General features: G+C 39.3%; 1 protein-coding gene across 3 annotated transcripts in view; it reads right to left on the bottom strand.

Moving 5' to 3' along the window:
- The window catches only part of Chrm3 (cholinergic receptor muscarinic 3), a 461004-nt gene that overhangs the window by 423113 nt on the left and 10492 nt on the right, over positions 1–27399 (bottom strand). The window lies entirely within an intron of this gene.

Genomic DNA, 27399 nt, shown 5'->3' on the forward strand with positions numbered 1-27399 from the left:
GACACTGTCCTCTGGCAGCTTGTTTCCAGATGCCAACTTTTCCCTCCCTCCTTTCAGGGACATACCCTTATCAACAAGTAGCGCTCACAAGGTCCCCATCTCCTGAATCCTCCCTCCCACACTAATGGAGCAGCAGACTGTTACGATGTGAACACAGCAAAGCTTGTGAAACACAAAAATTTTGGGAGGAGTTTTAAATTTTAACTTTCATTAACTCTTCCTCAGGTCACAAACACTGAAGTAAAGAAGAAACAAAGGGAAGAGAAGGAATCAGGAGTAGGCAAAGCTCAACAACTGTCGTATTAATGAAGGCACACAGAGAAGGCTTGATACTAAACAGACACGAGAGCTCATAGATGTAGTTTAGGAAGTTATATTTCAATATTATGATCTAAGGATACAAAATATATTTAAATGAATCTTTCTCCCTTCAGTTTTGATGACCAGAAAAAACTCAATCTTCTGCTTAAATTAGATTTTTAAATGATACCACAATGATTTTGAGTTTTATAAATTGCTCTATCTTGCTGTTTTTACATCACTTTGTCTGCTGACTATGAAAGCTAACTTTTTGAACTGGATGCAGCTCAGTGTAGTGACAGAGTACTTGCATGGCATGTAGAGGTCCTAAGTTCAAGTCCTTATGCTAGTAAAAGAAGCCTTAACTTTTCAAAGGAAAAGAAGTTGAAGTGCTAGTTTTATGGCCTGTACGTGGTATAGCGTGGGATCAGTGTGAACCCAAACATCTTTGCAAAAGTTTGTTGCTGACCGTCTACATAGGGAGTTCTTCCTATCTTGGTGACACTACAGACTAGCAGTAGCTCACCAGCATCTAACTCAATACAACTTGACATACATGAAGCCCACATTGATGAGGACCAATATATTTCCAAATGAATACAGAATATGAACTGGCTCTTAAATCTATTATATCGAATTAGCAGGAATAGAGATGGGGTGATTTAATGCCCCCAAGAGGTTGTCAACGAATACCAAAACATCCCCAGAACTTTCCCCAGAGATAAGTGGGTGACCACTCTTTGCAGGCAGGATTCCCCATCAGCACCTCATACCCTTTTGTGTTTGGCTCTAGCCCCCACTTGACAGTATCTCTAAACTCTCTAAGAGTCACATGCTTTGTAACTTCTCTCCTCTGACACATCTTCCAGGACAAGAGATGGTTACATATGGCAGAGCATAATGAGCATCAGTGTCACAGAGGTAATTCTGGGATGTTGTTACTAGTCATAGATACTCTCTCCCATATTTGAACAAACACATACCCTAAACAGAAGATACCCAACTTTTCAAAAGCAACATATCTTGGTGCAGTAGTATGAAAATTCATTCATGATTAGGGTACAGTTAGTTAAATAATATTTTAAGACCGTTAAAATAAGGGAACCATAGTCAACTCGATTCTGACAAAGGTTATTGAAAAGTCATTCTCCACCTCTTTGAATCTCTCATTATCACTTCACAACCTGAAATGAATGCAATCAACCAGCTACTGCATGCTCAATGTTAGACTTTATTCTCTCATGTGCAGAACCTGGAGCTTGCAAGGACCATCAAGTTTTCTCTTCATAGTCGAGTCTGGCCATGAATCTAGAGTTTATTTTTGTTCTGACTTAAGTCCACACAGTGGTTTTAAGGGACAGGCTTATTTCCTTCTTAGGAAAAACAGACATTGTATCACATACCCCTACTGACCCCTACTAATTCCATCATTTGGCATGTCTGGTCATATCCACAGATATTTTAATTACTCTTTTATAGCTTTTAAAAATCCTTTCTCCTGAAAATGAAAATCAATCAAGTCTATTTGATCTTCTGCGGGGGGACTGATAGAAGGAAAAACCATGAGGTGATCCTTATCGACCTCGTAAATTTATTTTATGGGGAAAATGAAGTAGGCTGCATAGATTTATTCTATAAATTAATTTCACTTCCAGTGTACTCTAGAGCACTTTAAAGGAATAGTATGAAGCTATTAATATTTTATGAGCAAGTGGATAAGTGAATGAATTTCATTAGACTTTTCAATATATAAGGATTTCGAAGGTCCTCTTCTGTCATCCCTAGGGAAAAGACTCTGCCGCCACCACAGACTGTCATGTGAATCAGAGGCAGGATGAATTTGGAAGAAACTCAATGTGGGAGAAAAGTAAAGACATTAGGCTTTACAATATAATATTATTATCTTGAATTTTTTCTATGTTTAAGCACTGAATATCATAAGCAATCAAGACCTCCCTAGCCGTTATTTTTTTTCCTCTTCTAAAAACTTGTAACTTACAGTAAGATTAGCTACTATAGACGAATCAGTGTCCAGGAACAATTCCAACACAAAAGGCATAAACAGGAAATGAAAAGAAAAAAAAACAAAGGTAAACTTCTATTAAGCTTTTATCCAAGTATACACATACACATGTGGCACGAGCATGCACACGCGTATACACATAAACACACGTGTGTATACACACACTAATGGGGGGACTAGTGGTTTCAGTCACAGAAATTGCTTCTCTTAAAAACTGAGCCTACAAAGTTTTAATAGCTTATCCAATTTTCTATATCAATGTTTTCCTACAATTCACCAGGGTGTGATTTTCCTATGATTGCTTTGAATGAGGAATGAAAATGCGTCTATTGGTGTAGATTTAGGTGTGAGTGTTTTGAATGACTCTGAAGCTTGCCTTTGAAATGAAGGCAGTGCTCATTTCTGGATTTTTGGCATGTCTAACTAATCGTTGGCTTCTGTAAACCTATGAGATTTTATCTTTAAGCCTGTCAATATAGGCTTAAATTGTACATTTAATCCTACCTTGGATAGCTATATAAAGCAGCTTATAAGATTTTGTGAAACTCACAGGTGTATTTTGGGCACATACTTAATCTGGGATAAGAATTTAAAGCATAACATCATAGATTTATCTTATTTTGAAATACAGTGCAAAAATATTTTGATTTATTGTCTCCAAATCAAATAATTTGATACATTTTAGAAATGCCCAAATGAAGATGGGTAGAAAGGCCTGACAAAAGGAAGTAAGTGAATGAAGAGAGAGAGCACCTGATGCCAGGCTAATCAAATAAGCTTCACAGATAAGAGAATCCGGCCCACTAACCCCAGTGCAAAAGAACAAAGCAAAGAGAATTTGTGTCGTACACGCCAGCTTTATAGTGTGAAGTTCTGGGCAGAATAAAGCACACTTGTATGCATTGCTTAGTAGCAACTACATTTTAGTCTTGTGGCCTATAGAAGACCAACTGTGTGTGCCTACGAGGTCACAGCTGGCCTTTTCTGGTCTGACGTGTTGTAGGATCTAAATCATCTGATAGAAATACATCACCATGGTATCACAAACAAATATTGAAACAATCATGATGACTAGCTACATCCATTGTTTAACATCTTAAATCTTGAACTTGGGGGAAAATGGATTGGTATACATGCTGCAATATTTGTGTGTAGGTCACCTGTTTTGTCTGCTGATATGTGTATGTGTGTGTGCGTGCCATGCTACAGATTTATAGGTAAATCATTTATGTTGTGCATTCATGTGTGTATGCATGTATGTGCAATGCTACAGTATTTGTTTATAGGTCATTGGTGTTGGTTCTCCCTTTCTACCTTTTTGGAAACAGGGTCGCTTGTACTCCAGGCTAGCTGGCCTGTAGCTTCCAGAGTGTCTCCTGTTCCAGACGCCTATCTCATGGTAAGGGCACTGGAATTTGAGACATGTGCTACTGAGTTTTGTGGGGTTTGGAGTTTTTGAATTCAGGTCTTCACATTTGCACAGCTAGTGTTTTATCCACTGAACTATCTTCTCTATGCAGAATAATGTTTTTTTGAGGCCGTGCTCTTAACTTTCCCTTTATAAGGAACTATCACTCTACTCTAAAGTGTTTGCTACTTTAGGCTTAAAGAGCAAAATCCCTAGGTTCATTCAACCAGAGCACTAGTCAGACATATAAAAAGGTGATGAGAGCTGAATTATATTCACCCAAAGGCAAGAACAAGAACCACAAATCTCAAATGTACCTGAAATTGCATTGTTTCCACCATGAAGGTTTTGCTGTTGGATACAGAGCTTGACTACAAGAAATTAAATTTTTTGGAGGAAATAACTAGATATTCAGCAAGGAAAGACTAGGAATACAAAGAATTCGTAAGAATATTTAATAAAAAAAAACAAAAAATATCAAAGAAGAGAACAACCACTAGGACTATCTTTCATCTTCTGGATGGGTGAAGACCCACTAAAAATGAGTAATAGAAATAGAAAAACAAAAAACAAAAAAAAAAAAACGGTGTCTCCGCTAACTAAACTATCAACTTAACATAGTCTGGAGTCCTCTGAGAGAACAGTGTCACTGAAGGATTGCCTAGATCCCACTGGGCTGTGGGCATGTCTGTGGAGGATTATCTTGATTATTAATTGATGTGGGAGGGTCCATCCCACCATGCGTGGCACCATTCTTTGGGCAGGTGATCCTGGGCTGTATAAGAGTACTAGCTGAGCGTGAACCTGTGACAATGACTCAGAGTGGGCCAGAAAAAAGTGTTCCTTCATGGTTTATTCTTCAAGATCCTGTTTGAGTTCCTGCTCTGACTTACCTCAATAATGAACTGTGACCCAGAAGTGTAAGGCAAATAAATCATTTCCTCTCCTAAGGTGCTTTGGTCATGGTGTTTTTTCCAGTAACAGAGATCAAAATAGAACAAATGGGCATTATGGAAAGCTAACAAGGAATCTCTCTCTCTCTCTCTCTCTCTCTCTCTCTCTCTCTCTCTCTCTCTCTCTCTCTCTACCTCCCTCCCTCCCTTCCTCTCTCCCTCCCTCCCTCTCGTTCCCTTTCTCTCTGTCACATACAAACATACAAATACACAGACAGACAGACAGACAGACAGACAGACACACACACACACACACTCACACATGGAGGGGAGAGATGCTTTGAAGTGTGAGAGTCTACAAAGAAATTTATTAAACAAATAAAAACCTTCAGGCTGTCAAGCTAAGTAAGCTCCTTATTCTAGTTGTTTGCTTGGTGAAGCTGTTTGGTTAATGAAGAGATAGGGATACTGCTCCTCTTACAAACCCTTTGGCGAGCTCTCAAGCAGATGCAGTGAAAACACCTTCCCTCTCAAGCATCCTCATGATGAACTTCACTGGTATCTAGCTCTGGCCTTGTCTTAACTCCACTGGTGCACATGGAGTGTGTGCTGTGTGTGGCTTCTGCTCTGCACATACTTTGTTCATACTCAATGTTATGTTCTGACATCTAAAAAGATAAAAAGATTCCCCCCGCCCCTGTTAACATGTCCCAAAGTGCTGATTCCTGTCTCACTGTCCTTTCATAACCAGGAATGTTTTACATCCTAAATCGGTGCTTCCAAATGTGACGGACAAAAGCTTGTTCCCATGTATCCTGTATTCACAATAACTTACTATGATTTTGGAAGCAGAAAACACTGAACTTGTACTCTTATGTCTGTCATGATCAGAGCCTAAGAGCCAGCATCAAAGCAGACTATAGCCACAGCCTTTCTTCTACAGTCCGCGAGTATGGGAACAGACTTTGAAGACCCACATCCTCTTACAAACCATTCAGGGTATTTGATGGATAGCCTCGATTGCAGATGAGGGAAGAACACCGAGTGAAAAGAGTATCCATTGCTTATTGTGGCCCTCTTTTAATGTCTGGAAGTGTCTCCTGATTTTACAAACCAGATCCTGTAGTTGTAACAGATTTAGTAACCTCATGTATGGAAATCATAAAATGCCATTAGTAATAGTCACGGAGGACCCTATATGCCTAATGGATAATTTGCTAGGAAATTTGAACTTTATTTATTTTGGCAGATCATGACATTAAACCCAGGATGTTCACCTGTTGGGCAAATGCCCTACTTCCAAGTTCCAGGTACATCTTCTTACTACTAAGTATTTTGTTTCATTTGTTCATTAGAACTTTTCTTTTCTTCAGAAAAACTGGTCCCTGTTGTTATCATCCAGTCTCTCCAGATGCACCTTCTCAGTTTCCTCCTCTATTTGTCTCCTAAGAGTTGATGGCTCACAAATTTGGTCATGTCTTGGACTAGACAGAAATCTCATTGACTATTTACCCACCATTCAAATCTATCATTCTACTTTCATAGTTTTTTATCATGCCCTGGAGCTCTTCAGCTTCATGATGGTTTGGGAGAATGAAAGGCCAGAGATCAGAGGTTAGAAAGAGAAGGAAGTCATGAGATATGAACCTCAGTCTCCTTCCCTGACAGATCATGTAGCAGTCATAGCCAGAATTCTCCACTGAGTCACTGTAGTCACTCCCACACACTCGGCAACTGCCCCTTTGTGTTTGGATACACATCTCTTCTCTTTGGTCCCCTGGCTAAGGAACAGTGAAAGCTTTCTGATGATATTAGTCCTGGTGCATATTTTTGCCTCAGAAATTTTTCAAAAACATTTTATATGGTTTATTATTATGTGTATATAACTTCTCCTCCTCCTCCTCTTCCAACACACACACACACACACACACACACACACACACACACCACATATACACACATACTGTATATATGTATATACATATATACATACACATACAAATATATATATATATATATATATATATATATATATATATATATCAGAACAATTTTGTGTAGTTTGTTATTTTCTTCTATTTTTAAATGGACTCTGGTCATTTAACTCAGATATATATTCTCTCTCTCTCTCTCTCTCTCTCTCTCTCTCTCTCCTATTATTTACTTTACATCCTAATTGCATCCCCTCCCTCCTCTCCTCCCAAGCTATCTCTCTCACCTCCCCCCATCCACTCCTCTTCCCTTTCTCTCCAGGAAAGGGGAGGCCTCCCAGGAATATCAACCAGCCTTGGCATAGCAGGTTGCAATGAGATTAGGCTCATCTTCTATTGAGGCTAAAGGAAGCAGCCCAGCTAGAGGAAAAGGAGCTAAAGGCAGCTAACAGAGTCAGAGATACCCCCTGCTCCCACCCTAGGAGTCCCATATGAAGACCCATCTGTACAACTGTTCCATAAGTGCATAGTCCTGAAGTCTGTCCCATGCATGCTTTCTGGTGGTTTAGTCTCTGTGAGCTCCTATGGCTTCATGTTACTTGATTCTGTAGGTTTTCCTATTGTACCCTTGACCCTCTGGCCCCTGACACTATTAATGACTCTCTCCTATACTTGAAGACAGGAATCTAGCATAACTGACATCAGAAGGGCTTCATCCAGCAACTGACAGAAACTGATGCAGAGACCCACAGCCAAATATTGAGTGGAGCTTGGGGGTATCATTTGGAAGAGGGACAGGAAAGATTGAAGGAGACGGGGTCTTCTTTCTTAATCCTGCCCACAGTGTTTATGAAGATTCTTACTACCAAATTCTCTTTCATTACCCCAGGCATCTGTGAATTCTACTTCCTCCTGAGGTCATATCAACACTCTCTATTATTTTCATTCAACATTCTTTACTACCACCTGTTAATAACCTAAATCTACTCTCTACCACACTCTCTTCCCATTTTATCACACAATTTTACATTTTCCTAATTTGATCTCACCTCTTTTATTCGTTTTTGTCTTCTGGGCTCTCCTATGCCCTAATCGTTTCTCAGCTTGAAGTTAGAGGTGAGGCAACCATCCATCCACCTATACAATCAACAAAAGGGTCAAGTGTATCCCATTCCTTTCTCAGTACTTCTTATGAGGTAATTACATTTGGTGGGTGTGATGGTTTATATATGCTCTGTCCAGGGTGTGGCACTATTAGAAGGTTTGGCCTCCTTGGAGTAAGTGTGTCATTGTGGGAGTGGGCTTTAGGCCCTCACCCTAACTGCGTGGAAGTCAATATTCTGCTATCAGCCTTCAGATAAAAATGTAGAACTCTCAGCTCCTCCTGCACCATGTTTGCCTAGATGCTGCCATGCTCCTGCCTTAATTATAATGGACTGAACCTCTGAACCTGTAATCCAGCCCCAATTAAATGTTGTCCTTTCTAAGACTTGCCTTGGTCATGTAAAACCACAGTAGTAAAACCCTAAGGCAGTGGGTATACAGCTCTAAAATACATTGTATCTATTCCAAAACATGGCCTGCAATTTTCTTTGGGACCCATTGCCAACAAGGTTGTGTATATTTTTAGCAAAAATGAAAACAAAAGTGAAGTATGTATGAAAACAAAAGAACTGCACAAATGTCTAAAAATGATCAGAAAAAAGGTGTGGAAGAAATGCAATTTGTGTAGAATTTTACTCCCAAGGGATTTCCTAGATACAAACATGTGTGTTTCTTTTTTTATCATTATTTACTCTATTTAGTCACAGTTACATTCCTATGACTTTCACTTGAATATTTCCAACTTGTAGATAAGCCACTAAACATTTAATTTTGTAATTATGATCCCATAAGTTCTTCACCCTCCCCACATAGTGCCAAGATACAACTAGGGTGAGAGGGTAAAGAACTTGAAGGATTCACTTACCTCTGCTAGCTACAAGCAATGTTAGCACCTAGAATTTCTTTAAAAAAAAAAAAACTTGTATTAATTTATTTTTGAAATTTGTGTGTGTTTATGTGTGTGTGTGTGTGTGTGTGTGTGAGTATGAGTGTGTGCGTGTGTCCATGCCTGCCTGCCTGTCTCTCTGCCTGCCTAAGTGTGGACATGCATTCATGATGGCAGGTATTATGGGACTGCATACATTAGAACTGGAGTCAGTTACAGGTAGATATGAGCTGCCTAGCGTAAGTGTTGAAAACTGAACTGGTATCCTGTGCAAGAGCAATTCATGGTTTTAACAATCGAACAATCTGTTTAGCTCCTTGTACCCTAAAGTTTTGACTACTGAAGCCCATCCTTTCCTATCATGTTTTTCCTCTCGCTCCAGAAAAAAGAAATTCTATTTTATATCATCTTTACATGGTGATATGACTTGAATATGAAATGTCCCCAGTAGGATCATGTGATTAAAGACTTGTTTCCCGGGTAATGGCACAGTTTAAGGGGCGTGAAGAACCTGTGGGACCATATCCTCACTAACGGATGTGAACAACTAGGGGAGAGGCTTGCATGTAATTTTTATTTCTGCTTTATTTTTTTTTATTTCTGCTTTGGCCCGTGTTCTCAACTTGCTGATTCTTCAGGGTGTGGACAAGCCATCCTCCAAATTCCTGCTGCCACAGTTACTTCCCAGCTGCCTTGCCTCTTCCCTCCATGATGGATTATCTTTCTTGAAATGGTGAGCTAGAATGCACCCCTCCTTCCTTAAGTTGCTTCCATCGGGTACTTTGTCACAACGAAAAAGAACGTAACCATTGCAAACATTGTATATATTCTTTGTTCCAGCAATATTATGTCACAGTTGATTTCATGTCAAAGTGCCTCATACAAACTTATGATCTTCTACAAACTTCATCTTTGTAATTGCATAAATAGAACAGCTATGAGAAAGCTATGTGGCAGTGCACACCTTTAATCCCAGCACTTGGGAGGTAGAGGCAGGAGGATCTCTGTGAGGTTGAGGCCATCCTAGTCTACTTAGTGAGTTCCAGGACATTCAAGGCTGCATAGTGAGATCCCATCTCAAACACAAAGCAGAGATGAATAAACAACAACAACAGAAACAACAACAACAACAACAACAATAACCCAGAACTGTGGGGTGTTTGGCACAGGAAAACTGTGAACTACATTTTTGTAGTTCAATGTTTGTTCTGAAGAAACAAAGTAAAATAAGAAAATGATGAAAAAGGAAGGGAGTAAAAAGACTGTCATCAATGCTTTAGAAACTTTCCTAAGATTGGCCAAGCTACTTCCTCAGGATGCAAGGGTCTATGACTTTAAATGACTTAATACAATAAAACTCCCCCTGACTCAGTCAAAGCCTGACACAGGAGAGAGTCTCTGAAAGCTCAGATGTTATTATCTCTGAATTGTTAAATTAACAATTCTCAGTAACCCTGCATTCAAGTTATTGATCACCAGGGTAAAGTTTGGTAAATGGAATAACTAGAACACTGATACTGGTACACCAGAGGACTTACACTGGAACATACACACACTTACTTTATTTGTCTTAAGAAGTAGAGGCTAGTTAATAATCTTAGAATGAGAAAACAAAACTGCAGGAGAGTGCAGACCACTCAGTTTTCAGAATATCTAATAATGAAACTAATTTTTAATCAAAATGTATATGTTCTTTAAGTGAATTTTATAGATAATATTGGGGGGGGGGAATCAAATAGATCAATAGCTCTCAACTCGGAATCAGGATCTCCTCTGGGACTTCCAAATTTTCCATGATATGAATTTGAGCCAGAAACTTGCTGTAAGTTCCACAAGACATTTGAGACCTCACAAAAAAAAGTGTGTTTATCGTTTGTATGCCCCCTACCCACCACGGTGCCTTCTTTAAGGAGTTAAACAGCTGGTTCCAATAAAGCATGGAATTGTCGGGACTGAGACAAAGAAGCAAAACAAAGGAGCCATAGAGAAGAGATTCATAAACTAGGTAGATCCAAGGAGAAATCTCAAGGCTCCATATTAGAAAAAGCAGCCTTCTTCCCATTTGGTTATAGCTTTAAACCACATTTGAACTTGGCTGTCATATGTCATATCCAGATCCATGTCTACATCTGTAAATACAGCAGTAGAACCAGAAAGTCCCTGGATGTTGAGATTTTCTACATGTCAGGTAAATGATCAGTGTATTACTGAGCCAGCACAAAGGACCAATGGGAGAAAGATACAATAAAATTGTTCACTAATGGCACCTATACATTGTGCTTACTCAATTCAATGGGTCCCAGGATAAGAATTATGTAGTATGCAGAGAGAAGGCTGAAGGTGTTGTGATTTTGATCTTTATGTGGTAATAAAACTGTTTTCCCTCTTGTATCATCATGGACTCAGACGGTACTTAACATTTTTTTATGGGATGCTTGTATATGGGAACAAAGCAAACCATTGAATCCCAAGACTGAACATTTTAATTATGTACATTCCCATCTCTCTTTTTACAACTATCCTTCTGGACAGGTTTTTTTTTTGTTTTGTTTTGTTTTGTTTTTTGTTTTTTGTTTTTTTTGGTTGTGATTTCTTGACAGTGATAAGCAGACTGTGTTGGAAAGACCCTTTCAAAGTGGGAAAATCAACCAAGTTAATCAAGTTACATAAACAACCTCACTGACACATCAGCTTGTATGGCAGACAGAAGGAAAAACTGTCTTCATAAAGAGGCACACAGAGCATGGGGGCATGGCTCAGCTGACAAAGGGCTTAGCACAGAGGCACGCGAACCCACATTTGATCTCCAACACTTGGATAAACATGGAAACTGTGGAACATATTAACAATTCCATGCCCAGCATGAGGGAGCTGGAGACAAGCAGGTCCCCAGGGCATGACAGACGACCAGCCTTGCCAAATTGATGAGCTCAAAATTCACTAAGAGACTGTCTAAAACCTTAAGGCACCAAACTACTGAGAAAGACACCCAATCCCAACCTCTAGACCTCCATCCTCTGTGTGCACACACAATACACCGAAGGCTGGGCCATTGCTTGGGCTAGTTCAAAGTCCAGGAACTATAATTTCATATTTTTTTCTCCATTCACATAGGTTTTGCCTGTTTTTCTTTTGACAATAGCATGTGAGAGCTCTCTCTCCGCACCCTTCTCTCTTTCTTTCATATCAAGGGAAGAAAGCCCTCCCATCTTCTACCTTACCATTGCTCAGGTCCTGTATTAATAACATGATGTTAATTGTCTGGATTTAAACCTAAGGGGGATGTCTCCAATCAAAGTTGACAGACACGGATCCTTAAACCTAAACTACCATGTAGTAAAACCTAATCAGTATCCAAAGGTGAGGAATTAGCCAGTCACACTCTCTCCAATAATATTTTATTTTTTTTAAATAGATTCTGAAATTCGAATGAAGGTCAACTTCTCCATTGTCCTTAGTTCTATCCCTGAATAGCTTCTTTCATTTCTCTCAGCAGCTAGTCAGTAAAGAAGTTGAGTGGAAAGCAGACCCCATCTAAACAGAATACTTTAACTTCCTTGGGTTTCCATCTGCTTGGGGAGTCCATCGCAGACAAATTGAAGTCTACCTGCCTGCATTTATATCAACAACTATTATTTATATGCAAATAAATCAGGATATAAATTCTGTAATGAACAATACTATTTTCAAAACAGAGAAACAAGCAAACATCCTCAGTTCACCAGGTGAGCCTGCATAGAAAAACATTGACATTGTGACTAATGGCCTATTATTAGAACCATATTCTAAAGTCTAACTTTTAAAATATATTTTTCTTGGTTTTTTGTTTGTTTGTTTGTTTGTTTTTTGAGACAGGGTTTCTCTGTATAGCCCTGGCTGTCCTGGAACTCACTTTGTAGACCAGGCTGGCCTTGAACTCAGAAATCTGCCTGCCTCTGCCTCTCAAGTGCTGGGATTAAAGGCGTGCACCACCACGCATGGCTTTTTTTGTTTGTTTGTTTTGTTTTTGTTTTTTGTTTTTTGTTTTCTTTTTATTTCTGTATTATCCACATTTTTACTCTGGCCCTAAGTTTTCTTAGATAGTAAGTTGTTATAGTGATACAAGGAGAATTTTTAAAAATATACATCTATGAAAATATCTTGAGATTTCTCCATTAATCCAAAAAGCATTGTGGTCGGCTTCAAATATTAACTGGTTTGGACAAATTATTACATCCCATCCAATCATGGTTCAAAATGCTTACCTAGACAATACTCCACCAAGTCTCACAACCTGCAGTGTTATTTTAAGGAATGAATGCATTATCACAAAAGAAATAACTGTCTTGGACATGGAAAACTACACAGTAGCCCTGTAAGAGGATTTATATATTATTTTTTGAAAACATCCCTGTTGTTGTTTTTACTTGTGAACTAGTCTGGGTAAAAGAATCAAATTTTGCTACCAGCTCCATAGTCTTTAAGCAGAGCATTCTAACAAACAAACCACCATTCTTCGTATGCATATATATTTGTTTGTATATAATGTACATACATAGTCTATTCTTTGAATGACTCTTCATTCTCACTTGCATTTAATTTAAAGCAATGTGTGAAACTAAGCATACTGCCTATGTTAGGCCAGCCTTTTCTAAATATATTTTATCTGATGTAAAATATTTTGCTCCAGATTTCTTGGTACCTGCTTTGGAACAAACATAAGGGGGAGGGTTGATATTTGTTTACAGTCACGCTGCACAGGCAAATTGAGAGGGCTGCAACATGGCAGGCTGGAAACACTTAACTCATGTACACACAACCCACTCAAATACCCAAGATTACATAGGTTTATGGAAATCAGAATGAAGCAAGGGTTTAACCATCCTTCTAAAACATAGGCAAATTGTGATACTGAGTATGGAAAAAAAAAGACAGGCATTGGACTGTCACCACAGCACATGTTTTCTAAGCACATCTAATTGGGAATAGACAGGAAGCAGAGACCAGACAAATACAGAGCAGCAATGAATCACATCTATGTCTCAATTTTCTGCCTCGTGTGTACTTGTAATTTGTACAGCGAGGACACATGTTTTATTCATTTGTTTGTTTGATATGTAGGAGTGTTTTTCCTGCACATACATCTGTACCACTTACATGCCTGGTGCCCACAGAGGTCAAAAGAGGATCTGGATCACCTGGAACTGAATTTTCACATGGCTGTGAGCTGCCAGGTAGGTTCTTAGAACTGAAGCCGAATGCCCTGGAAAAACAGCCAGTGCTCTTAAGCATGGAGTTGTCACTCAAGGTACCTGCTCTTAATATCATTTCAGGGTTGCTCAAGACACCCCCATTAAAGCTTTACAAATAAGGAGGTACTTGGAAAGCCTTAATGTGCAATTTTTCTCATCAGAAACTTTGGTTTCTGCTAAATAACAACCCTGTATTTGAGTTTATGTTACTTTCGTATCGCCAATTTGACTATTTCAAGATAAAAGTAATAGATTTCTACTCTTCCCTTTTCACTGTACTTAATATTTTTTACCTTTTAATCTAAGTCAAATTTAATTAAACCATTTTGCCATTCTCTACCCCTGTTCTACGTATCCCATGTATCTATATCCATTCCAAATTCTTGGGACATTTTCTTTTTCAATCATTATTGTTACATATACTTAGAAACAAATAAATATCTAAATACAACCTGTTGAATTGCCTACATGCATGTTTCTAGGGTTGAACACTTGATACTAGATTACCAGCCAGGGGCTCATTCTTGGGGGTGTATGATTCTCTCTCTCCCTAACGACTGTTAACTGGTTAGTCTCAACCTCATTATATTATCAAAGATAACATTGAACTTCTGAGCTTCTATCACCTGAGTGCTAGGATTCCACAAATCCACCACCACAACCAGGGCTTCCCTTGCTAGGCAAACACACTACCAATATTGTTATGTCCTCAACTCCGCCAGTGTGACTACATATGGATGTTATCATTTGAAAATACAAATGTATAGAATGACAATGGAAGGAAAATTGCCATTTAGTTCTTTATCTTAAAAGATATGTATACATGTGTATGACCTGTCTACAACCAGACTAGCCTCACTTCCAAGTGACAGTTCAATTCACTGGACCCTGAAACTTTCTCACTATACTATACTCACTAAGTAACCTAGACAAAGGGTGTTGTCTATATAACCATAGCTACTCATTACTTTTTGTTCTTTAATTATGGTCAAGGTAACACTATGAAAGTTGATTTAAGCTAGACAAAAAGTGTCTATGAGGCCATCAATGTACACTTTAAATCTAGAATGGATTTCTAGAATTTTCTCATCAATACTTACATTGACTTCAGTTTCCTAATTATTCCTCCAAATTACATCAAATGTTAATATCACAATTCTCTTGGTATCTACTTATATAATGTGGCCACTTATAGGATCAGAAACCACTACATTATCTAAGATGTTCTTTGGCTACTAACACACTTTCATCTTCCTGGGTTTGTGGGAGTGATGTCATCTACACAGGATGCATCAATAATTTACCGGGTCACAAGACACTTTGAGTCTTTGGGCCTATGGGAGGAAGGAACCATCAAACCACCCCTCACAACTCATACAATACAGTCTCCAGCTGGTATGTATCCTGTATCCTTATGGCACATGGGGATATTATTATCCACCCTGCTCTTATATCATCCATCTCTCTGATGAAATTTTATGATATTTCTGTGCCTGGCCACAGTGCTCTTAAAACTTTCATAGGCAATGGGATTATTCTCTCAGACGCATTGAGCAGGCAGTCAACCAGTAAGCATTAAGTGAACTGAGAAGAACCGTCCTTCTTTCATAGGTTTAATGGACAGCCTTCCCTGAACATCACTGGTTTCACCTTATAGGCAATTGTTGGATGTAAGGCTTCCTTTTCACAGTGGGACAGAGACCCATAAAATACAGGCACCGAGAAAACAAATGTCCAACTGAGTTAAAGTGAAGAATATAAAGGTGATAAACTTACTAAAAGAAAATGATCATCAGATCCTAGGGAAAGCCCTTCCTTTTCTTTATTACTAATGTTATGAAGGGATGGGATAACAAAACCTTCCCCAATCTGTTCCTGTGTTCTTCCAGGAAGTCCTGGCATTTAGCTGTAGCAATTGTGTCTTTCATAGGAACCTAATGCACAGGGCAGCTGACTCCTGCTCGGCAGAGACATTTATGCCTATTTCCCTCAATCTCCTAAACTAGTGGGAAGACTTTCAAAGCTTAACAGTTGCAAACACAAGAGAATTATTATTTTCTTTACCATAATTATTGGCAAATGCTGTTAGTCAGGACTTTTTCCCTAAGAATATCAGTAGCTAATTGTTTCTAGCAAACCAGTTTTTTTGAACCCACCTGCTCACTCTCTCAAAATTAATATTAATATGTTAACTATCCCTCAGCCTGTATATATGCATGTGCATGTGAGTATGTGTGTATATACGTGTGTGTGTGAGAGTGCACATGTGTGTGCATTTGAACTGTTGATAAAGACTATGAAAAAGAGGAACATTATGCTATTGATATATCCTCCGCAATGCATTCAATAACCCATTTGGCCAATGAGCTTGTTGGTTCATAAGAGAAGCTAAGTGTTAAGCATGAAGAATGGTGTACCACTTATACTTCTTGCAATATGACTATGTAATTACCCTGTAAATTCTTATTGCACTCTACAGCAATTGATGCTAATCATATTGTCTTGTAGGACCATTCCTAAGTGGCAGGTAAAATAAAGTTATAGACAACAACAAAACATTATCTGAATGGCAACAATGATTATGTCTAGGGTGTACTTGCTATGTGTCAAGCCATATGTGGTTAAACATGTGATAATTTAGGGAACCAGCAGAGACAGGTATGATAATTTTCTTTCTTACTCTATCAATAATGAAAGGAATCTATGAAGAAAATGAACAGCGGCAGAGGGGTTATAGGGAAGAACAGCCCAAGACTATAGCTGTATAGTAGGCTAGAGAGTAGCTAACTCTGGTAGTCGCAGGAGGATGGACACATGCCGCAGGAAGGGAAGGAGAAGGATGAGAGAGAGAGGAAAGAAGAAGAGAAGGTATACAACATACAGTGGGAAAGGTGAGAAGCCATAAGGCACATGTTGATCACTCCAAAAGGCAATATCAAAAGAATGAGACTAAGCAAGGAGGCTCATTAATGTCACCAAGCCATGTTAATATAATAATAACAAAAATTTACCCAAGCTTTAAGGCTGATTTTCTTCAGGTGTAAGGGAGAACATTTATAACTGGGCTAGTGTTCTAGAGTAGGAAATAAATTCTAAAAGCCAAAAGGCAAAAGACATCTGTCTTAGCCTGCTATTTAGAAATATGTAGGTAGATAACAACAAACCCACAGCCCGAAGCATTAAAAAGTGATGCCTCATGGGATGGCAGGACTGGGACCAGGGTGTGAAGGACAGCTACTATTTTATCATAAATCTTGGGAATCGTGCGGTTCTATACAGTGTGTCCTGCCCTCACTAACCTTATAAAATTAAGATTGCATGTGAAAAGATGCATAAGTAGTCAGTTAATGGGACAAACACTAAAAATTATGACGATCAAATACAGCTCATTGCACATGGGTTTTTTTTTTCCTGTGGGGGTTATAGGGTTAGACTTGCTAATATTTGCTGTCTAGGTTACATGTCAAGTAAAACAAACCATTATGAGAAAAGAAAATACACAACATTGTAAGGGGTGAACCCAGGCTCCCTATCCAGATAAGGAGCAAACATATACCTAACACCCAACAGACTTTAAGAATTACTCATAACTCTCTAAAAGCTAGGTCACCAAGAAGTTTGCCCTATGCATAAGGGAGTCATGTATTTTGTGTCATCCTTGTTTCCAGCCTGATAATGAGCCAAAACTTAGGTATTGAACACTTAAAAACTCATTGGCAGGCTTGGGGGATAGCTCAGTCAGTAAAGTGCTTAGCATGGGAGCATGAAAGACCTGAGTGTGATATCCAGAACCAATGGTCACATAGTGGTATGGTGGTGAGCAGTTTCACACATGTCACTGGGAAAGCAGAAACAAAAAGTTCCCAAGGGCTCATTACCAGCTACCAGAGCCTATGTGACAAATTCTCTGTTAATGAGTGTTCTCGCCTCAAAAAACAAGGTGCACAGTGTCTTAAACACCGACAACAATGACGGTTGTTCATGGGCCTCCAGGTCTGAATGCACATCAGCATCACATACATGCTGATGTTCTTGCGCGCACGCGCAATGGAAAACACATATTTTTAAAAACCCAGTGGATATAGATATACTAGAAGAATATTTTATATGGATTTTACAGGCAAATTTCCCAGTTAGAACAAAGTAAATTGAAGGACACCTACTGTCTTGAGACTGAGAAAGTGGTAAGAAGCCAGAAAACAAACGAAATTGTGCTCAAATCTCTCATTCTGCCTCAGAGAAATGTGGTGAGGTTTTCTGCTGCTCAGAACCAAGTTCTGGGGCAGGGGGAGGCAATGCAGCAGATTAAAACCCTTCTTTGGTGATTGCAGGTACATCTGCTCAGGATCCAGGTACAAAAACCTCAGAAGACCTCAGAAGAGACAAGCAGGATGCAGACCAGGGTGCAGAAAGCCATTACATGCTGTTAGGTCTCAGAATGTGTAGTGGGACTGGGGACTGAAGTGATGTCTTGTGTGAGGGCTGTGGGTGGGTTGTGGGAGGGCTGCTTTCTCCTTGAGGTCAGAAGATGCTGAATGCAGGAAATGTCTTCAGCACCAGTAAATGATTGATGTACATCTCCCCCAGGAGTAAAAGTGGGGTATTAGTGAACAAAGGACATCTTAAATAAAGCAGCGCCTCCAGACACTCTAAGTGGCCACATGTATTAACTTTTGATGGGGTAGGGGTGGTTAGGAAACTAAAATCAATAGGAATAAAAGTGAGGTAAATCCAGCCTAGGAAAACTGGATCTCAGGGAACTATGAAAGCAAAATTGCAGTTGGAGAACTGAGGAATGTAAACTGATAAAATTGAGAAGGCTTCACATTCAAAGAGCACAGAACATTTTGTCATTGAAGATCAAATTTAAAATTAATACCAGGCATCTCATAATTCTACATCAAACTGTCCTTGGAAATGATAAAAAAGAACACTGAATATTCTAAATTAAATTGTTTCTGTGTCTAGAACACATTTTTTTTCAAAAGGGGAAAAAAAAAACCTGTTTCTTCTTGGTATATTCCTTAATACCAACCCCCAAGCACTACAGACCTTTAGGAGAACTGTAAGACCATGCTAATTCTGAACATTATTTGTCCTGAACTTCCACACTTTCCAGGTAAAATATCTTTCAGCTTCTTAAACACCTGCTTTAATCCTCAACTGTATAAAAATGGTTTCTGGTTTGACTGGAAGTCCAGACATAAGTTTCTCCATAGACCTGTAAGATGGGAACAGCTCACACACAGCTCGGGTCCTGTGGATCTTCTGGATGGTCTTCGATGCACTTGGGATTGGTATTCCCTGAGTTCTACAGAAACAGTAGCCCCCAGATTATCTTCCACCCAATCAACTTCAACTTATATCTTAGAGAAACTGATCTGTTCTTGATTTTACCAGATCAACATCCTTCTAGCCAGGTTTATTGGATCCTATCCTTCAAGGTTATTTCTTGCCAGCAAGGAAGAGGCAGCAATTCAACAAATATTTGACAAGCACAAAAATAAATTATTTCTAGCATGCTTAGAAATTCCTCAAGACACAAGACGTTAATGTGAGCAAACTATTCAATTTTATAGCTAGCCCTTAGTTAACTTAATGTACTTCAGAATAACTGAAACACGAGAAATCCCCTTAGCCGAGTTTCTAAATATCCAAGATTCTCCAGAGATAAAGAACTGATATCTTGTACATGCAATTATCAAATGAGGACATGCTAGACTGGCTTACAGGACCCACAAAGGTGTTCTTCAGGTTGCTCAGGCATGGAAAGCAGAAGCCATTTGGTCCACGAAGTTTGAAACCTTGGGGCAAAATGTACCATTATCCCAGCTCCAGCTGCTGAGGGCCTGGAAGCCCAGAGCAGACTTGCGGGTGCAAGTACAGGTTCAAAGTTAGAAGGACAGAGATCGATATCCATAGAAATGGTCCCAGCAAGAACCACACTTCATCAGCCAGATGCAGCCTGCAACCCCAGCATGCCAGAGACTGGAAAAGGAAGATTTTGAGTTTCAGACAGTCCTGGATGATGTAAAGAGACTGTGTTGCAAGGAAGGAGGAAAAGAGGGAAGAAGAGAGACAAGGAAAGAAAAAGGAGCACAAAGAGAAAGAAAAATCAACCCATGCTACCTGTTCACAGTCAGCTAAGCATGAACTGAGCGTGCCTGCTTCCTTCTGCTGATATTGGCCATGCCTTAGCAGCTACGCAGCTGTTGATGTTCCAACTTCAGAACCATCCCCGCTCCTTCCCCTTTATGCCCTAAAAATTCTCTTACTTTTTAAGAAAAGTATTCCATGTATTTTCTTATAACCCATGTATCCCTAATTGTGAAAATAACCATTTGTCTGTCTGTTCATTTGCTTTGCACTGGAAGTTTACCCTAAGGCCTCTTCCAGTCAATGCAAGCCCTCTATCAATAAGTTCCATCTCCACCCCCCTCTTTAAAACATTTTTTGGGGGGAGGAGAGGAGAAAGTCAAAATTGTCAAGGCAGATCTTGAAATACTCTCCTGCCTCAGAATCCCAAGCGAATGGGTTACGGACCAGTTACAAGGCCCACATTAAATGAGTGTTTATGGAAAATAGAATCCCTAAAAGAAGTAGAAATTAATAAGTTAATAAGTAGTTTTTTCTTTTATTTACTTCTAATACAAAAATAAAAATCCAGTATTATTGGACACAAAGCTAAGCATATTTGTCAGGTAGCTTGATTGTCCATTTTCCATAAATATGTAAGGCCCTGGGTACAATGGAAAGGGCTGTGGAGGGGTAGAGAAGAGGTGAGGAGAGAAGAGGGTAACCTGAGCATTCATCATTCTAATTAGTGCATGCTAAGGTAAGACCCCATCCTGAGTCAGATGGTATTCTGAGGACAAAGTCCTTATTGCTGAGGGTGCTTCAGAACAAATGAAAAACAAATACATGTTTGATGACGATGAAGATGGTGCTGCCAGACAGGAAAGGTACATGGTATTTAGATGAGCTGGTTTGACAATGCTGTGAGGACAGGTGACATCTAGGGACAGTGATGGAGAATTCACTGAAAAGGGGGGCAAAATGTGCAGGTTCTTAGGAAGAAGACATTCCAAAGCGAGGCTGCTTGTGCAGTCCACCGGGTAGCACACACAAAGCCCCAGGTTGGATCCTAGGCACTGCATAAACTGGATGTGGCTACATTGATGCCGGTCTGTGATCCCAGGATTCAGGAAGCAGAGGGAGGAAGATCAAAAGTTCAAGGCTTCCCTAACTTACATGAGACCCTGTCTCAAACAAAACATAATGAAAGGAATGTTCCAAAAGCACACAAAGACAAAGAGAAATGCACATCAGTGGTGTGTTCTCTGTTCTCGGTAGAGACACACACCTGCAGAGACTTTTCTCTTATAAGGCAGTTGTTGCCTGAGTTGTCTGTCTGCCCTGGATCTCCATCTACTTAAACCTGTCTGGTCCTTGAAAAACATCTTTCTAGTGAAATCTCTTGAAGGAGTACATTCCTGTTATTCCTTCCAAAAAGATTTGGCTTCTTAGCCCCTGAATCCAAAGCATAACTTGGCTCAGAGAACTCCATTTTTACAAGTGAACATATTTGCAGATTATAAACACACATCTAGGGTCAAGACTTTGTCACAAGTTGTTTTAGCCCCTGTTGGACTCAGCTGCCTATGACCGTCTTGTACCAGCTACTCAGCAAGCCAAACAGCAGCACCTGTACTTGGTCAGCCATTTTAAGAAATTTCAAGTGGGGGGCAATACTTTGTTAGAGCTTAATCTGAGCTGGGCTTAGGAAATGCATACTGTGGCATCTTTACTGCTCCAAACTGTATGGGAGGTTGGTGTTTCTTGGCTGAAATGAATATTGGGACAAGGGGAATGTGATGGTGTGTATATGCTTGGCCCAGGAAGTGGCAGTATTTGGAAGTGTGGCCTTGTTGCAGTAGGTGTGTCACTGTGGGTGCGGGCTTTAAGACCCTCACCCTAGCTGCCTGGAGGCCAATATTCTGCTAGCAGCCTCCAGATGAAGATGTACAACTCTCAGCTCCTTCTGCCTCATGCCTGCCTGGATGCTGCCATGTTCCTACCTTGATGATAATGAACTGAACCTCTGAACCTGTAAGCCAGCCCTAATTAAATGTCCTTATAAGAGTTGCCTGGGTCATGGTGTCTGTTCACAGCAGTAAAACCCTAACTAAGGCAGGGAGTGTTCCTGGTTATTCTGATTTGAGATCAGTTTTGTACTCTGTCATTGAGTCAAGGCGGCTTCATTCATGTGCCTGGTCTAGAAAAGCATCATGTTCAGACACAATTTTCCTTGGATTCTTGTAGCTAGTTAGAGATTACAAAGGCGTCTGGCATTGGACTTACAGCATCTAGTTTGATATTTCTTCTGTCAAATGAAAATAATATCATTGTTTCACAGGTCTGAAAGTGTAGCACACTCCCTAAAACAGCCATTTGAAAAGCTGATTTTACCATAAAAGTGAAAGTACACTCATAGTGTATGAACTCGAGAAATCCATGTTACGCCCAACAGAGTGTCCTAAAACCTTCTCCATGAACAAAGCAGGTCCCCAAATTGCAAACCCAATCCTGCACGGTGTAAGAGCATTCACATTTAACACATGGAACTCACAGTAGGTGACTCACAGCAGCGACTCAAGCCTGTCACTCCTGTGGAACTCAGGTTTCATCCTGTCAAATGACTCCCTTTGAACCTTGATTTCAAAGCCACCCTCTGGTTGGACACGTATGTGCAGATGTCTGCCATCTAGTGGCAGACACCGGTATGGCCTTTCTAACTTTTCTTAAAAAAAAAAAAAAAAAGTCAATATGTATTTTAAACATTTTAACCTATGTCCATACTTAAGAGGTATGTGGAAGAGCATAAAGGGTAGGAATGGTTTCCCATCCAAGTTCCAAGTGGTCACACTGTCTAGTGCATCCATGTCTCCTCTGGTCTTGAATGAAGGAGATTAGGACTGCTCAGAAATCCTTTGTGGATACTAGAATAGGTCATGTGTATTTTCATGAGACTATAAATCCCAGAAAGCCAGCATCTTGTTTTACCTATTTAGTCTATCATCTGTCATTTAGAACTCCACCTGATATATTTCAAGGACTTAATAAATTTAATGAACAAATGAATGGCCAGGAGAAACACGGGAAAAAGACCAGACTGAAGATAGCCAGTCTCAAGGAATGTCTAAAAGTCTAATAATAGAATGATGATTAGTCTTGTTTTATTGAAACTTAACAACAAACAACTTGATACTGATTTTGTGGAAAATCAGTTAGTGGGTGTGATTATTAAAACTTGCTCATTTAAAGATGATGATACAATATAAAATGTCCTGTAACAGATTCGAAAAACAAACTATGTCCGTGTTTCAGACTCTTCATGTCAACCCATATAAGGCAATGACTATCTTAACACTGATTTTTTTTGAACTCCCACTCTTCACATACGTTATTTTATATGTCCTTTCTCTGTCCCTTCTCAGAAACATAATCCTCAAATCTAGTACCATATGCTCTGTCGAACTGAGGAAGGACCTAGCTCATAGTTAGAGTACTTGCCTAACATGTGTCCTAGGTTCAGTACCTAGCAACACACACACACACACACACACAGAGAGAGAGAGAGAGAGAGAGAGAGAGAGAGAGAGAGAGAGAGAGTCTCTGTCAGCTGCATGACATAACGAAAGCAGTTAATAAAAATGTCAAGAATCGCCTACATTTAAGGCATAGTTTGTTTTATAAGATCCTATGAAAACTGCTAACCATATTTTTCAAAAATATACATCTTCAGCTACCTCAGGGTGCATCTGCTGGAGGAAGATTCCTCTTTCTTCTACACCTAAGATCCTTTTTATGCTTGCTGTGCTTACATTCCACTGTGAGTGAGCTCTCTGCTCTTCGCAGGCCAGAGACACATTCTAAACTGAATGACTCATTTTATCAAGGGGAAAAGCTAAGCTAATGCACCCTTTGCCAATCTTGCTTCTAATCTACTCATGAAAGACTCTAAAATGTTTCTCTCTCGTCAGTCTGTAAGCCTTAAGTTTTATCAAAGCAAATACCATGTATTGTTCACGATGCAGAGGCTCAGGTCTGGTCTCTGCTGTGACTCTGTTTGGGATTCGGTGTCAGTCCCCAAGACTCAGCCACCATATATGGAACCTACCCTAACTTGGGGGCCCAGTTTCAGAAACAACACCCCTGAGATGGTTAATATTGATTGCCAGCTTGCCAGAATTTAAAATCACCTTGGAGGCAAACCTGTCAGTGAAGGAATTTCTAGATTGGGTTAACTGCAATAGAAAGACTCGGCCAAAATTGGGGTGGCACCAGGCAATGGACTGAGACCCTAGACTAAGTAAAAGCAAAAAGAAGCAAACTAGATATTGGCATATACCTCTTTGTTTCCTGACCAGCTGCCTCACCCACCTGCCACTATGTCCCCACTGTGATGGACTATGTCCCCAGTCTGAGCCGAAACAAAATTTCCCCTTCCTTAAGTTGTCTTTGCCTGGTATTTCATAACAGCAAGAAGATACAAACTAATCCAATCCCAATGCTCTAACACAGAGATTTTTTTTTTTTAATTACTGGAAACCTTCATCACAGCAGACTATTTGTGACAGCTGACGGTCAATTACAAACTGACTACTTGAAAGATGGTGCCCATTAGAATCAGCTGGTGAGAGGAGCCATTTGAGGAATGATATCAGGAAGAACCATTTCTGAAGCATGTGAGCGACACCAATGAAATGTAACTCTACACAGGCTAAGCACCAGACTGGCAAAGCTTCAAATTTCAGCTGAAGAAATTCTGGGGTGTTCTGTATACCAGACACTGGGGCCAGTGGGAACCTCTGCCCATTTCCTAAGAAGTCAACTGTTTAGCCAATACCAGGGTACCAGAAAAACTGCCACACCTCAAATCTCACTTTTCTCCCCCAAAGCAACAATAGCAGAAACTCAGTCAGTTTACAGTGGGATTTTATAATACTTCATTAGGGCTCAGCCTTTGGGCTTTATTCATGAATAAAACACAAGTATATGATTTCCAAGCATCATTCAATTTAATGATATTTAACAAGATTATGATCTTGTATACAGGAAAACACTGTGTGATTGACCTCTAACACAAAACCACAGAGAGAGAGAGAGAGAGAGAGAGAGAGAGAGAGAGAGAGAGAGAGAGAGAGACTATGCACAATCTCTATTACAGGCTATATACTACAACCATAAAACAAGATACCATTAGGGGCAGAATAGAGAACTCAAAACTAAGCCCACACATTTATAGCCAACTGATTGTTGGCAAAGATCATACAGCAGAGAAAGGGTACTATTCTATTTGGCAAATGGTGTCTAGGAAAACTGAATTTCCATATACAAAGGAATGTACCATGCCAAATCCCAAACTCAACTCCAAATACATTAACAACTTACACATGAGATCTATATAGCACACTACTCAAAGAAAATATAAAGGGAAAGCTGCATGACACTCGTCTTTGCCCCCGTGTTTGAGCTATGACCCCACAGCATAAGTGATAAATGTGGAATTACAAACAAGCAAACAAACAAACAAAAATCCACTCCTTCACAGAAAAAGAATCCACAGAGCATAAAGGCAGCCTACAGATGAATGGAAAAATATTTGCAAACTGTGCATCTGTTAATATCCAAAATAGATAAGAAACTCTAACAACTCAATGGTAAGGCTACAGCACAAGTTTGAAACAACCCAAATACACAAGCATTCCTTAAGAGAAGACAAGTGGCCAATAATTGACAAATGAACAAATTGTTGTATATGATGAAAACAAAGTGAGATCTCACCACATACCTGTCAGAATCCAGTTACCATAAAGACAAAGGAAAAATGTTGGTGAGAAGACAGAGGAAATTGAATTCTCACAAACTGGGTGGGAATATAAATTAAGACAATTATTATGGAAAAATGTGTTCCTAAAGAATTAAACAAAACCAAGATATTATCCCAGAGATCTAACTATTTGGTTCTATATTAAAAAAAAATAAAGTCAGTGTGTTAAAGAGATTTATGCATTCCCATGTTCACCACAGCAGGATTTACAATAGACAGGATATAGCAACAACTTAATTTTCTATAGTCAAGTGAATAGTGTGGTGTTGCATGCATGTGTTTGTATTCACACACACAGATGCCATTCACCCTTTAAAGGGGAAATTCCTTCACTTGCAGCTACATGAATGGTCTGTGGGATGTCAGGTAAAATGAAATAGGTCAGGCACAGAAAGAGAAACACCACCTGGAATCGAAGAAAGTCAAAGTCACAGTGTAGAACAGTCCTTCCTCAGGGGTGTGAGAAGTGTGTATGGAAATCTTGGTCAAAGGATATAGAGTTTCCAGTAGTCAGAATGTATGATATCCCAAGATCTATCCAACCACACAGTGAGTCTGGTTAAACACACAATGCCTTGTAAGTTTGAAGTTTTCTAGGAGAGTAGACTGAATGTTCTTATGAGAATATTAAATAATCAGGTGACTAATAAATAATAAGGTGATAAATTGCTTGATCTATTTTTGCTTATATCAAGTCATTATGTAATACATTGATTTTAATTGTTAACTGTACACTTGAAGAGGAGTGCTGTTGATTACTCGATGAGCTTCTACCCCATAGAATGAGTTCTATGAAGTCAGCATACTCCCTAGGAACATCATTCTCTGTTCCTTCTGCAGCGATCTAGGCATTAGTTTCTTTGTCCATGGTGGTTTAGAGGGGATTTGAGCATCCAAAGAGATCTTTTAACCAAGGTTTTGTTTCATTTAAAAGACTTTTTACTTATTCTCTAATTTTTTCTATCCTTCATACCTGGGTATAGCCCCATAGACATTATTTCACCCTGTATATTCATAAATTATATCATCCTCACTTCCCCGCAAATCTTAGAATGATTATATTAAAAATGAAAACTGAAAAATAGTAGAAAAAAAGAAGCAATAGACTGAAAAAGAGACAAAATTGGCCACTATGATTGAATACTATTTTTAGGTCTGAATTTCCCAGCAGCCAGTGAAAAACAGAAACAAAGATTGCTTAATTTCATTTTCAGAAAATAACTTTGATTATAGCCAAAGAGGTTAGATTTTTCCTCATACTAAGTTCTACAAAAAAAATTGTCTATCTCAGGGAAGTGTTATCAACTAAACCAAAGAATCAAGTATTTTGGGGTTTGAAAGATGTAGAAATAGTCTTTATATGATTTAGCCAATCCAGACTGCAGCAACCCCATACCATTTCAAAACTGTAACTCTCCATTATCTTATCACATATTCTACATGTCAATACCTTGTGATTAAATCACAAAATCTAATCAATCTTGCGGGTGCTGTTAGGTCCTCCCCCTACCCAAGGAGATGCTCTTTTGTAGCTCAAACACCAAATAGATTTGTTATGTTTAAAATGAAGAGTTTTAATCAGGCTGCCCAGGCTGGGCTGCGACTGTGGGGCTCCCTTCTGCTTCGGCTACTTGACCAGCTGAGACTATAGAGTTGTGCTGCACTGCTGGTTTAATCTGATGCTAATATAGCTATAAAAAACACTTATCACCATTAAGAGTTTCTTTCAC

This window comes from Mus pahari, chromosome 16 (genome assembly GCF_900095145.1).
Source record: "Mus pahari chromosome 16, PAHARI_EIJ_v1.1, whole genome shotgun sequence".
Taxonomy (NCBI): Eukaryota; Metazoa; Chordata; class Mammalia; order Rodentia; family Muridae; genus Mus; species Mus pahari.